Here is a 13,526-nt window from a genome sequence, read left to right as displayed (position 1 = left end):
AGAATATCTTTGCAGCTCTCACCCATGGCAAAGTGCTACTGGCTATAATCAGTTTGAGGTTGTCATTGACACTAGCCAACTACTCCTTTTGAGGTGCTGGGAGTAAAACAATAAGGAGGTGGAGTGACCAAGACTACAGGAGACTGGCTGGAGTGCTGGGCAGTGAGCCCTCCACCAGAGATGCTGGCTGATAGCAGTCTGACCAGAAGGAAGCATGAGTTGATTTTGTAATGTGAGTGGGAAATTTCATGGAATGGACTAATGTTTACTGGTCCACCTAAAACATGGCAAGCACTGAATCGTTTCTCTTCTCAAGAAGTCAGAATTCAATGGGAAAAAAAATTAAAAATGAGATGGTATTGCACTGTTATAAACAAAGGAGAGGTTCAGATAGTCTGGATTTGAGCAGTGTGAGGAGATGTCAGTGCCCTCAAAGCTCTCCATGCACATGGTTAACTGGATCCTTCAAGACCAGCTCAGGCACTCTAAGCAAGTTACTTTGTCCCTTTGAACTCTAGTTTCTTCACCTGTGAAGTAACTGCTTTTTAAGTTGGTGATAAAAGAAAAAAAAAATTAAACATCTTTTGCCTGACTCATGATAATGGCTCAAAAAATATCAAACCTATTGTCAGTTCAGATGGCACCTCCTCTATGAATCCTTTCCCAATATCTGCAAACAGGCTCAGAGGCTTCTTCTGCAAGTCTCCCACTATTCCCCATTACATTATATCCTTGTCATTTTCAGCAGGTCTGTCTCTTTAACAGTCCTCAACCAGCGGACATTTTGCCCTCAGGAGACATTTGACAATGTCTAGAGACATTATTGAGTTTCACAACTCAGGAGGGTTGCTGTTGGCATCTAATACATTGAGGCCAGGGATGGTGTTAAACACGCTACAATACACAGAGCAGGTCCCAACAACAAAGAATTATCAGGCCCACAACATCTACACTGTAGTAATGAGCACAGCTAGCACCCAGATCTTGGTTTCTAATAAAAGGAACTAGGGGTCCTTAGACAAAAGGCTGATTCTACGTCGGGGGCAAGAAATATATAAGGTGATCCTGGAGCAGCTTGTAGTGCTAGAAAGCAAGAAGTACTCAAAAAACAACAAAAACTACAAAAAAAATTGATAGGGGTATATCAAAGGGACACAAGAACAATCTGAAAGATCTCCCAAGGGCAAAAGTTGGAACTGTTTAAGCAATAAATACACAAAATAGTATTGGGTTTAACCTAAACTATGATATAAATATCCACAAGTCCATACTGATATAAATAAATTATTGAAAAATAATTAAGTGAGAGAAAAGACAAATCTTCTTCACAGAAGAATCCCAAATCATTTATATAAATAATCCTCCCTCCAGGAGATGCAGCGTAACTCCCCACTCCTTAAGTGTGGGACTCTCACAGTAACTTCCATATTTGGGAATGGGGAGGCAGGACTCAAGAGAGTACCTTTATGAAGGAGAAATCTGACATAACACTACTTCAGCCAGGTGGTCAAGGTTAACATCAAACATAGTGTATGTTTGTGCCCTAACCCCAGTCTAATTATGGGGAAAAAAATCAGACAAATTCCAATAGAGGGACATTCTACAAAACACCTGACCAAGATTCCTCAAAACTGTCAAGGCCATCAAAAACAGGAAAAGCTGGGAAAACTGTCAAAACCAAGAAAAGCCTAAAAAGATATAAACACTAAATGTATGGTGGCTTACACACAGAGAACTACAAGACATTGACAAAGGAAGTTAAAAATGACTTGAAGGAATGGAAATATATCTCATGTTCTTGGATTGGAAGAATTAATATTAAAATGGCCATATTACCCAAAGCAATCTACAGATTTAATGTGATCCCTATAAATTACCCAGGACATTTTTCATAGAATTAAAGCAAATAATCCTAAAATTTATATAGAATCACAAAAGACCCAGAATTGCCAAAGCAATACTGAAGAGAAAGAATGAAGCTGGAGGAATAACCCTCCTCCTAGACTTCAGACAATACTACAGAGCTACAGTAATCAAAATAGCATGGTATTGGTGCAAAAATAGACATATGGACCAATGGAACAGAACAGAGAGCCCAGAAATAAATCCACAAACTTTTGGTCAATTAATCTTTGACAAAGGAGGCAAGAACATACAATGGAGTAAAGACAGTCTCTTCAACAAATGGTGGTGTGAAAACTGGACAGCTGCATGTAAATCAATGAAGTTAAAATACTCCCCCATACCATACACAAAAATAAACTGAAAATGGCTTAAAGACTTAAATATAAGACAAGACACTATAAACCTCTTAAAAGAAAACATAGGCAAAACATTACATGACATAAATCTCAGCAATGTTCTCCTAGGGCAGTCTATCCAGGCAATAGAAATAAAAGCAAAAATAAACAAATATGACCTAATTAAATTCGTAAGCTTTTGCACAACAAAGGAAACCATAAGCAAAACAAAAAGACAACCTACAGAATGGGAGACAATATTTTGCAAAAGATAAGGATGACAAGAACTTAATTTCCAGAATATATAAACAGCTCATACAACTTAATAATAAAAAATAAATAAAAACAACCCAATCCAAAAATGGGCAGAAGATCTACACAAGCAATTCTCCAATGAAGACACACAAATGGCCAAAAGACACATGAAAAAATGCTCAATATCACTAATTATCTGAGAAATGCAAGTCAAAACTACAATGAGGTATCACCTCACACCAGTCAAAATGGCCATCATTAAAAAGTTCACAAATGATAAATGCTGGAAAGGGTGTGGAGAAAAGGGAACCCTCCTACACTGTTGGTGGGAATGTAGTTTGGTGCAGCCATTAAGTAAAACATTATGGAGATTCCTCAAAAGATTAAAAATAGACTTACCATATGATCCAGCAATCCTACTCCTGGGCATATATCCAGAGGGAACCTCAATTCAAAAAGATGCATGCACCACAATGTACATAGCAGCACTATTTACAATAGCCAAAATATGGAAGCAATCTAAATGTCCATCGACAGACGATTGGATAAAGAAGCTGTGGTATTTATACAATAGAATACTATTCAGCCATGACGATAATAAAATAATGCCATTTGCAGCAACATGGATGGGTCAAGTGAAGTAAGCCAGAAAGAGAAAGAAAAATTCCATATGATATCATTTATATGTGGAATCTAAAAAAAAAAAAAAAAAAGACAAATGAACTTATCTACAAAACAGAAACAGATTCACAAATATAGAAAACAAACTTATGGTTACCGGGGGGAAAGGGAATGGGAAGAGATAAATTGGGAGTTTGAGATTTAGAGATACTAACTAATAAATATATAAAATAGATAAACAATAAGTTCATACTGTATAGCACAGGGAACTATACTGGATATCTTGTAGTTAATTTATGGTGAAAAAGAGTATGAAAACAAATATATGTTTGCTCATGTATGACTGAAGCATTATGCTGCACACCAGAAACTGACTGTATTTCAATAAATATATATGCAAATAAATGTATGGTGGTATCCTGGATGGGATCCTTGAACAGAAAAAGAATTTTAGGTAAAAATTAAAGAAGTCTGCATAGAGTATGGAATTTAGTTACAATGTATCAATTGATGGGTGTATTAATTGTAACAAATATACCACCTTAATGTAAAATGTTAATAATTGGGGAAAGTAGGTGTAGGTATACAGAACTCTGTACTTACTATCTTTGCAATGTTTCTGTAAATCTAAAACTGTTCTAAAAAATAAAATGTATTTAAATTATTAAAAAGCCAGATGGGCCAAAGTGAAGAAATCTTGCCCTATACTATACTATAAGCCTCTGAGAGAAAGGGGCTTTGTGATTTTGTTGAGTATGTTTATAGGCTGATGTTTATAGGTGGTAGCTTGTCCTCAAAGATGACCCTCAGTGGCTGTGGAGAAAGGGGAACCCTCCTACACTGCTGGTGGGAATGCAGTTTGGTGCAGCCACTATGGAAAACAGTGTGGAGATTCCTCAAAAGACTAGGAATAGACTTACCCTATGACCCACGAATCCCACTCCTGGGCTTGTATCCAGAAGGAAATCTACTTCAGGATGACACCTGCACTCCAATGTTCATAGCAGCACTATTTACAATAGCCAAAACATGGAAACAGCCTAAATGTCCATCAATAGGTGACTGGATAAAGAAGATGTGGTATATTTATACAATGGAATACTACTCAGCCATAAAAACCGACAACATAACGCCATTTGCAGCAACATGGATGCTCCTAAAGAATGTCATTCTAAGTGAAGTAAGCCAGAAAGAGAAAGAAAAATACCATATGAGATCGCTCATATGTGGAATCTAAAGACTCATGGACAGAGACTACAGACTTGTGGTTACCAGGGGGGTAGAGGGTGGGAAGGGATAGACTGGGATTTCAAAATTGTAGAATAGATAAACAAGATTACACTGTATAGCACAGGGAAATATACACAAAATGTTATGATAAATCATAGAGAAAAAATGTGACAATGAGTGTGTATATGTCCATGAATGACTGAAAAATTGTGCTGAACACTGGAATTTGACACAACATTGTAAAATGATTATAAATCAATAAAAAATGTTAAAAAAAAAAGATGACCCTCAGTGAACCATGCCTCTCAGAATTCATACTTTGGTGTGTTCCCCTCCACCTGAATCTGGGCTGGCCATATAACTTGCTTTTGACAAACAGAGTGCAGCAAAAGTGACACTGTGTGACCTCTGAGACAAGGCCCTAAGAAGTCTTGTAGTTTTCACCTGAGTCTCTTGCATTGCCTGTTCTGGGAAAGGCAGCCACTGGGTAAGAAGTCTGAATACACTGAGATCTCCATTCTATTGGAAACCCCAAGCCACCAAATGGGGAAGCTTATAGAGGGAGGAGACAGGGAGAATCAATGATAGACAGAGAGAGATGGGGGGGGGGGTCCAGTCATCCCAGGCTGTTCTGCCCAGTCTAGCTGACAGAATCAATAAATGTGAGTTAAGAAACCACATTTGACATCCAGTACATTCAAGCCTACAGATGGCTATAGCCCCAGCATCTATTTGCCTGAAACAGTATGAGAGAAACCAAACAATAACTACTCAGATGATCACAATTTACCCATAAAACTATAATAAACCATAATAAATCATTTGGTTAAGACATTAACAAATTTAGAGGTAGCTTGTTGTGACACGGTAGATCAGTCAGTGCCTCTTAACTCAGTAGACATTCCAGAACAATGAGAAAGTTGCTTCTATATTGTGGAAAGAAAATAATGGTGAGATTTCTTCTAACATTTTAGACCATTTCCATTAAAACAAAAACAAAAACGTATCAGTTGGTAATTTCAAGATAATGGGTTTTGCAATCAGGTATTAAGGAAAGAAGGAAGGAAGGAAGGAAGGAAGGAAGGAAGGAAGGAAGGAAGAAATGTGCTTAGTATCTGAAACAGGAAGGTCAAGCTGGGGTGAAAAGAGGGAATAGTTTATGTGGAAAGAAAGAAATTAGTTATGGGGTTTTTTTAGGTGTATATTTTAAAACACATATTTTCCACTTGAATATAATTACAATGATTTTAAAATTTATTGAGTGCCTGTTACCTTTACATGTAGTATTAGCATCACAGAATTACGAGATGAAAGCTACTTTAACCCCAGTTTTACAGATGAGGAAATAGTGCCTCAGAATAGCTAAGTTACTTGCCTAAGGTCACCCAACTAGTATATGTGAACAGGATTTGAATCTGGGCATTCAGACTCCAGAGTCCATTCTCTTGGCACAGTCTAACAGAGAAGATAAGCATAAATAAAATAATCATCCAAACTGCTATAAGTTTCATAAAACTAAGTGCAGGATGCTATAATTATAAAACAGATACCTGGGCCAGTTTGGGAGTTTGAGGAGGCTGTGAAGGGGTTGAGGTTGAGGGGGTCACCTGGGTTAGTAAGGTCAGGTGCTTGATAGATAACTGGCCCGTGAACCAGAAAAAGGCAGAGACGAAAATAGGTGTACAATTGGCTGTTGGTCGAGTATCTTTCTGAGAATTCTGATTTGTAAGGCCCCGAACACAATTTCTCTGGCACTCACCATTTTGGTAATGATGGGCTGTCACAGTATGGAGGAATGAGAGGGGAGACAAGGGGAGAGAAGAAAAAGAGGACTTAGTTTTGCTCCACTTTATTTAAAAAAAAGGTTGTCCAAGTTGTGATCTCCATTTCCCCTCTTCTCGCCCCCTCTTGATCCACTCCCTAGAGTATCTCTCCTCATCATTCCCCTGAAGATGCTCCTAGACACCAATGACCTTCATTTTGCCAAATCTATTGGTAGTCTATTCTCAGACTTCATTCTTTCAAGCTACCAGCAGTATTTGGCAGAGCTGACCATCCTCCTTGAAACACTTTCTAAGCTTGGTTTCAGAGATACTATGCTCTCCTGGTTTTTCTCCCATTCCACTAGCTATTCTACTCCTCTGTGTTCTTTAATGGAGCTTCCTCTCATCCCTGAGTTCTAAATGATGAAATGCCCAAGAGCTTAGCCCTTGAACTTATTATCTTCCTCATCTATACCCTTTCCCTAAATTATCTCAACTAAATTCACGGCTTCAACTACCATCAATATGCCAGCTCTTAAATGTATAATTCTACCTAGATCTGACCCCCGCTCTGAACTGAAGCCAACTTTGTATCCAACTGCTTGCTGAATGTATTCATTTGGATAGATTTCAGAACAGATTCTGGAGCGAGGCTCTCTAAATTCAGATCCTAAATTTCCTTTGCCATAGTTAGGCAGAGGATACATAGCTTCTCCATGCCTCAGTTTCTTCAACTGCAACATGGGTACAATATTATTACTTTATCTCCCAGAGTTGCTTAAATGAGCTAATATGTTTAAAGCACGTCTTCCAATAGTGCCTGGTATCTTCCAAGTGGCATATTGTTAGTTACAGATAGGCATCTTCTTTGTGACTCCTCATTTCATCAATGACATCTTCAGTCACCTAGTTGTTTAAGCCAAAACTTAAACAAAAATGGAAACTCTCCTCTTACACAACTCACAACTGTCACTCAGCCCATCCTGCCAGCACCACCTTCAAGCGTATCTCAGTTATATCTCACCACTTCTATGTCAGTCTGAGTTACTAAATTCTCTCACCTGGAGCATTCTAAGAGTCTACTGTTGGTCTCCCTGTTCCTAGACTTACCCAAATAGTTTATTCTCCCCATTGCAGTTGAAGTGATCTGTTAAGACTTGAGTTGTTTTATTCCTCTGCTCAAACACTCCAATGGTTTCCCACAGCACTCAGAGTAAAAGCCAGAGTCTTTATGGCCAGGACTTGGTCCTCCCCACTTCATACCCACTCCAAGACTCAAGCATTTACCACTTTTCTTTCTTACTTTTCATGGGAAATCTTGCTCTTGCTCAAACATATGAGAATATGCTCCCAGAGATCAACCTGGATTGCTCCCTCACTTCAGTCAGATCTCAGCTTTAAATGTCACTTTATGAGTTAGGCCTCCCTATATAAAACAGCATACCTGCTCAGGCATTCTCTAAACCCTGTCTTTGCTTTATGTTTTTAACAGCATTCATCCATATTTTTATTTGTTTGTTATTGCCCACCCTGGCCCCCATTAGAACTTAAGCAGTAGGCCTTATGCTCTATCTCCAGCACTTACAACAATACTTGGCTTTTAGTAGTTGCTCAGAAAATATTTGTTGAACAAATGAATGTATGTAATTTTTTTCTGGGCCAATTATTAATTCCAGAATTTTTTGAAAGTTGTTTTTTCCTAATCAGCCCACATGCTCACACTCCTACCCAACCTCACTCTAGTCATTCTACCCATTAAAGATAAGATCTGGCCCTGGTGTTAGCACACTGAATTATGCCTTCCTAGAGCTGTTTCACATATGCACAGTCTCAGCCATCTCTTTCTTTTCAAGCTGGTAAGTAAATCTTTTCAAAATGACTAAGTCACAGTTTTCCTGTGATGATGCTTTTCTATTTAGGGAGAGAAATCTAGTGTATTAACTATGATAGTTTAAGGAAAATGAGATAATTATAATGATACATAATTGTATTCTTGAATAAGAGGGTAAGAGCATTGATAGGTCACAAAAGTTATCAGAACCAGGAAATTTAAAAGCCTTTAAAAACAACTCAGCTCTTCTCTCAGTTTATTTTTTGCTTATTCCCAGCCTCATTCTCATTATGTTTAATTCTCTTCCCTTTCTTTGGCCACAAGGTCTTTGATTTGTACTCTTCTAGGCTTTTTTTCTCTTCTCTCTGTTATCTGGCTAACTCTAATTATTTCTGTATGTGGTGGAAGGTGGTTGTCCCACAGCTCCTGAATCAGAATCACTGCAGATCAAGAGCCCAGGACAGAATAAGCTAGCTCTTTTCAGTTCCCATTACAAATCCTTTAGAGACAATCCTTTAGCTGACCAGAGAGGCAGTCTTTTACCATACACATGGTTGCCAAAAGAATGACTTTTTAGAATGTGTAGGGGGAAGGACAGGGACAAAAAGATTCTTAAGGAATGAAGGTTGTGATGAACTGAACAGATAACCACCCAAAGTTTCCACTGCCACTAGAAATCAAGTGTAAATAATCTGCAGTCTGTGGAATCTGACACCAACTAAAAATCAGGATGATTCTTCTTTTCACCTTAGGTTGGTTTGGTCATTTCTAATATTCAAACAATAAAAACATGTATAGAGTTTTTTTGCCCCTAAAGTGTGCCTTCATTTCCACCTTCCAAATTTTAACTAGTAACTTTTTGGTGTATAATCTCCTTGTAATCATACACATATAACTTCAGTGTGATATATAAATGAGTTCAATAGAACAAAAGCTACTTCAGCTTCCAACTACCCATTTCACCAACTTCAGCCATCTTTAGCTGTATACCTCGCATTACTCCTGTTAATGAAAAATTGTCCTTGATCCTATTAGAGGTCAATATGTCATCTGCGTGGTGAATACAATTCCCCCTTGTCTTCTTAATGCCCGCAGTCCTGCAATCATTCCCCTCCTCTTCAGCATCATCAACCTTTCCCTTTATACTTGATTGCTATAACCTCACACACATGTTCTAATACTGCCTATCTTTAAAACCTCATCTCTTGATCCCCACATCTCCCTCTTGCCCTAATTTTGTTTTATTTTAAATTAAATTCCTGGGTAAAGCTTCTATATTTGCTGACTCACCTCCCATTTTCTATCCAACTCACTCCAGTCTAACATTTTCCCCAACCACTACTCAACTAAAATGGCTTTCATCAACATCAGTAATGACCTTGCCAAATTCAATGGTTAATTTGTTTTCTCTTAGAATTCCATTTATCAGCAGCATTTGATATAGATTACCCATTCTTTTACGAAAATCTCTTGGCTTTTGTGACAGATACTACACCATACTGTACACAGTTGAGTTTTCTCCAGAGAAATGGCTTTACTTCTTGCCTTTCTTTGTTGCCATTTTCCTGTTTACTAGCCCTCTGAATATCTAAATTTTTATCATTTTAGCTTTTAGATTTAGGACTGTGATCCACATTGAGTTAAATTTTGTAAACAGTACAAAGTAAAGATCAAACTTCATCGTTTAGTGTATCATATCCAATAGTTTTACCACCATTTGTTGAAAATTGTCTTTTCACCATTGAATTATCTTTCCCCAAAATCAACTGACCATATCTATAGGAGTCTATTCTTGGATTCTATTCTGTTCCATCGACTATATGTCCTTAGACCAATACCACATAGTTTTGATTATTGTAGCTTTATAATAAGTCCTGAAATCAAGTACTGCGAATTTTCCACTACTGTTCTTATTCAAAATTGTTTCTAGATGCTTTTCATTTTCATATCTATTTCTGAAAGCATACGTGAATTTCTATAAAGAAAAGACCACTGAGATTTTGATTAGCATTCCACTGAATTTGTAGACAGATGTTGGAAGAACATCTGTATCTTCTATGTCTATTTAATTGGGTATACTTGAACTTCTCTCAGCAATATTTCATACTCCTCAGCATACAAAATCTGGTGCATATTTTGTTAAATTTATCTCTATGTACGTTTGATGCCATTAAAATGGTATTGTTCTCTAATATTCAATTTCTAAATGTTCACTGCTTGTTTATAAAAATACAGTTCATTTTGTATAGTAACATTGAAACTTGTGCCACCTTGCTGAATTATTAGTTCTAGTAGTTGTTTTTGTACATTTTAAGGATTTTCTACATAAATGACTATTTATGTCACCTGAGAATGATGACTAGTTTTCCTACCTCATTTCCAATCTGTGTGACTTTTCTTTCTTTCTCATACTTTACTGCATTGGTTAGTTACCTCCAGCACAATGTTACATTGAAGCAGAGAAAACAGACATCCTTGTCTAGTCCTCAATCTTAGGAAGAACACATTCATTTTCATAATATTAACAGTAGGTTTCTCACGGTTGCCATTTATCAGTTTAGGGAAACTTTCTTCTATTCCTACTTTTCTGAAAATTTTTATTGTGACTGGATGTTGAATTTTTCAAGTGACTTTTATTTTCATATTGAGATGACAGTGATTTTTCTTTTTACAGTCTTTTGATATAATGAAGTACCCTAATTGTGTTTTGAAATCTGAACCGAACTTGCATTCCCAAGATGAACTTGATTTTTTTTTCGCATGTCATCTTTTTTATGTACTGCTAGATTTTACTTGGCAAAATTTCTGCCTCTTTGTGCATGATATTGTACTTTCCTATTCTTGTCCTTGTCATTTTTTAAATCAGTGTAATACGGGCCGAATTAAATGAGTTTTGAAGTATTCCATCCTCTTCTAATTTCTTTAAGAGTTAGTATAGAATTTGTATTATTCCTTCCTTAAATGTTTGGGAGAATTCAATAGTAAAACCATCTGGTCCTGGAGTTTTCTTGGAAGAAGTGTGTGATGTGTGTGTGTGAGAGAGTTTTTAAACTAAGGATTAAAATTATTAAGATGAATATAGAGATAGTTGAGTTATATTATTCTCCTTTCATAAGCTTTAGTAGTTGGTATCTTTCAAGGAATTTATCTATTTTTCTAAAATATATTCTAATTTTTATGATTTCAATCCTTAAAAGTTGATAAAATTTATTTTATGGCTCAAAATATGGTCTTAGTGAATGTTCCACATGCACTTGTTGAGTTTATTCTGATATTGCTAGATTGAATCACCTATAAATGTCAATTACATCAAGTTGGTTGGTAATGCTGTTCAAGTCTTCTTATCTATACAAATTTTCTGTCTACTTAGTCCACCAATCAAAGAAAGAGGAGTGCTGAGGTCTCCATAATTATTGACTTGAATATTTCTTCCATAAGTGATAGTATTTTGCTCTTTATGTAAATTGAAGGTCTGTTATGTAATACATATATACACTTACTATTGTGTCTTCTTCATAAAATTGTCTCCATTTCTGTCAGATTCACTATCTTTCTTCAGCCTGGATGATACCCAATGAGCCTGAACTTTAGAGGTTACATCTTTGCCCTCTGCTTTTAGGGTGGTTTTAGCAATGAAAGACACCAGTTAGATATTGGAGTGTGGAGGGTAAGAGGTTTGGGTATAGGTTACCTCAGAGATATTGTGGGTTTGTTCCAGACCACCATAGTAAAGCAAATATTATAATAAAGTGAGACACAAATATTCTGGTTTCTCAGTGCAAATAATAGTTATGTTTATACTATATTGTAATCTGTTAAACGTACAGTAGCACTAGGTCTAAAAAAGGCACATACCTTAATTAAAAAATAGTTTATTGCTAAAAAATGCTAACCATCATCTAAGCCTTCAGCAAGTCATGATCATTTGCTGGTAGAGGGTCTTTCCTCATTGTTGATGGCTGCTGACTGATCCGGGTGGTGGTTTCTGAAGTTTGGGGCGGTTGTGCCAATTTCTTAAAATAAGACAATGAAGTTTGTCATAGCGAGTGACTCTTTCATGAATGATTCCTTTGTAGCATGTGATGCTGTTTGATAGCCTTGTACCCACAGGAAATCTTTCAAAATTGAAGTCAATCCTCTCAAACCCTGTCACTGCTTTATCAACTAAGTTTACGGAATATTCTAAACCCTTTTTGTCATTTCAACAACTAAGTTCACTGTCTTACATGAGTGCAGTTCGTAGCACCCTAAAACAATTACAAGAGTAACATCAAAGATCACTGGTTATAGATCACTATAATAAATGAAAAGCTTGAAATATTGTGATAATTACCAAAATGTGACACACAGACATGAAGTGAGCAAACACTGTAGGAAATATGGCGTCTATAGACTTGTTGGGCGCAGGGTTGCCACAAACCTTCAATTTGTAAAATACACAGTATCTGGGAAGCACAACAAAGCAAAACACAATAAAATGAAGTCGGTCTGCACTTAATCCTTTCAGCTTCTCTCTGCTGGGTTCAGGTTGGCAGTGGCTATGCTCTTCCATGAAGGCACCATAAGTGGCTATCGGGTAGGTGGTTGTCTCCTACAGCAGTAAGTCTCCCTGGGCCCTGGTAATCCCTTTTCCCTTATCATTTAGGCTTAAGTGTAACAATGACTCTCATTAGTTCTGGGTGCCGCTGCTATAACAAGTGTTATACTACTAGCTTAAATTACTTACAGAGAAGTCATTTAGTTCTTCCATTCCACTCACTGGTTCAACAAAATTGATCACTCAACATCAGGTGCTTGAAAAAAGAAAAGGAGACCTATTTGGATGTTTTGAGTAGAGGAAGAAGGAACAACGACTACCTGTTGACTTAGTTCTCCTAAACTCAGTGTCACGGCCCAACATTCTCATACCTAGGCGCTATTTCCTAGAAATTGTTGTAGATGACACTATGTGTAATGCTAGAGACGCCACATGGACCATTAATGAGACGTAGTGAACCCCAACAAAGCATCAGGTCTCACAGTACAACAGCTGAGCATAACAGACAGCATACAACACAGCGGCCCTAGGTCGCAGTTGAAATACAGTTTTTTTCCCACCTCATTCCATTTATCAGAAACTATATGGTATTGGTTTGAACAGAGAAAAGTGCTGACAGTTCCCTATTTAGGAATTAAACCCAGGAAACTGTATTGTGGAGGATGGGGAATACTCAAATTATAGCAAGACATTTAAATGGAAATTCTAATGTTTTTTCATGAAACTGAATACAGTCATAAGCTGAAATGTGCTATCTCCGACTTAGACTGAAAAGTCTTCTGAAGAGTAGATGTTAAAAAACACTTTAAAAAGATAAAAATACCGTGCATGGACGCTTTACAAAAGCGCCCAAGTTTAAGCGACTTAAAACTGTCCAGGTATGTTGCAGAGGAAAAAAAAGAGGGGAGAGGAACAGTTTTTATACCGAAAACAAGTACCATCTGACCTACTCAGTGTTTCCATACGTTAGAAAAGCCTCCTTTTTGCACCTGCCTTGCCCACAGTCCATGAACAGGCATCCTCAACCTCAACAAAAGAGCTGCCGGGAC

General features: G+C 37.2%; 1 long non-coding RNA gene across 2 annotated transcripts in view; it reads right to left on the bottom strand.

The window, feature by feature from the left end:
- The window catches only part of LOC107033197 (uncharacterized), a 332,749-nt gene that overhangs the window by 318,994 nt on the left and 229 nt on the right, over nucleotides 1-13,526 (bottom strand). For both annotated transcript variants that reach the window (XR_012074875.1, XR_012074874.1), the window contains exon 2: nucleotides 12,667-12,733. This is a non-coding gene — a long non-coding RNA (uncharacterized lncRNA). The remainder of the gene's footprint in view (nucleotides 1-12,666; nucleotides 12,734-13,526) is intronic.

The sequence above is a fragment of the Vicugna pacos genome, chromosome 8 (genome assembly GCF_048564905.1).
Source record: "Vicugna pacos chromosome 8, VicPac4, whole genome shotgun sequence".
NCBI classification, from domain to species: Eukaryota; Metazoa; Chordata; class Mammalia; order Artiodactyla; family Camelidae; genus Vicugna; species Vicugna pacos.
Note: the sequence above shows the minus strand (reverse complement) of the source record. Positions and strands in the feature narration are given on the sequence as shown.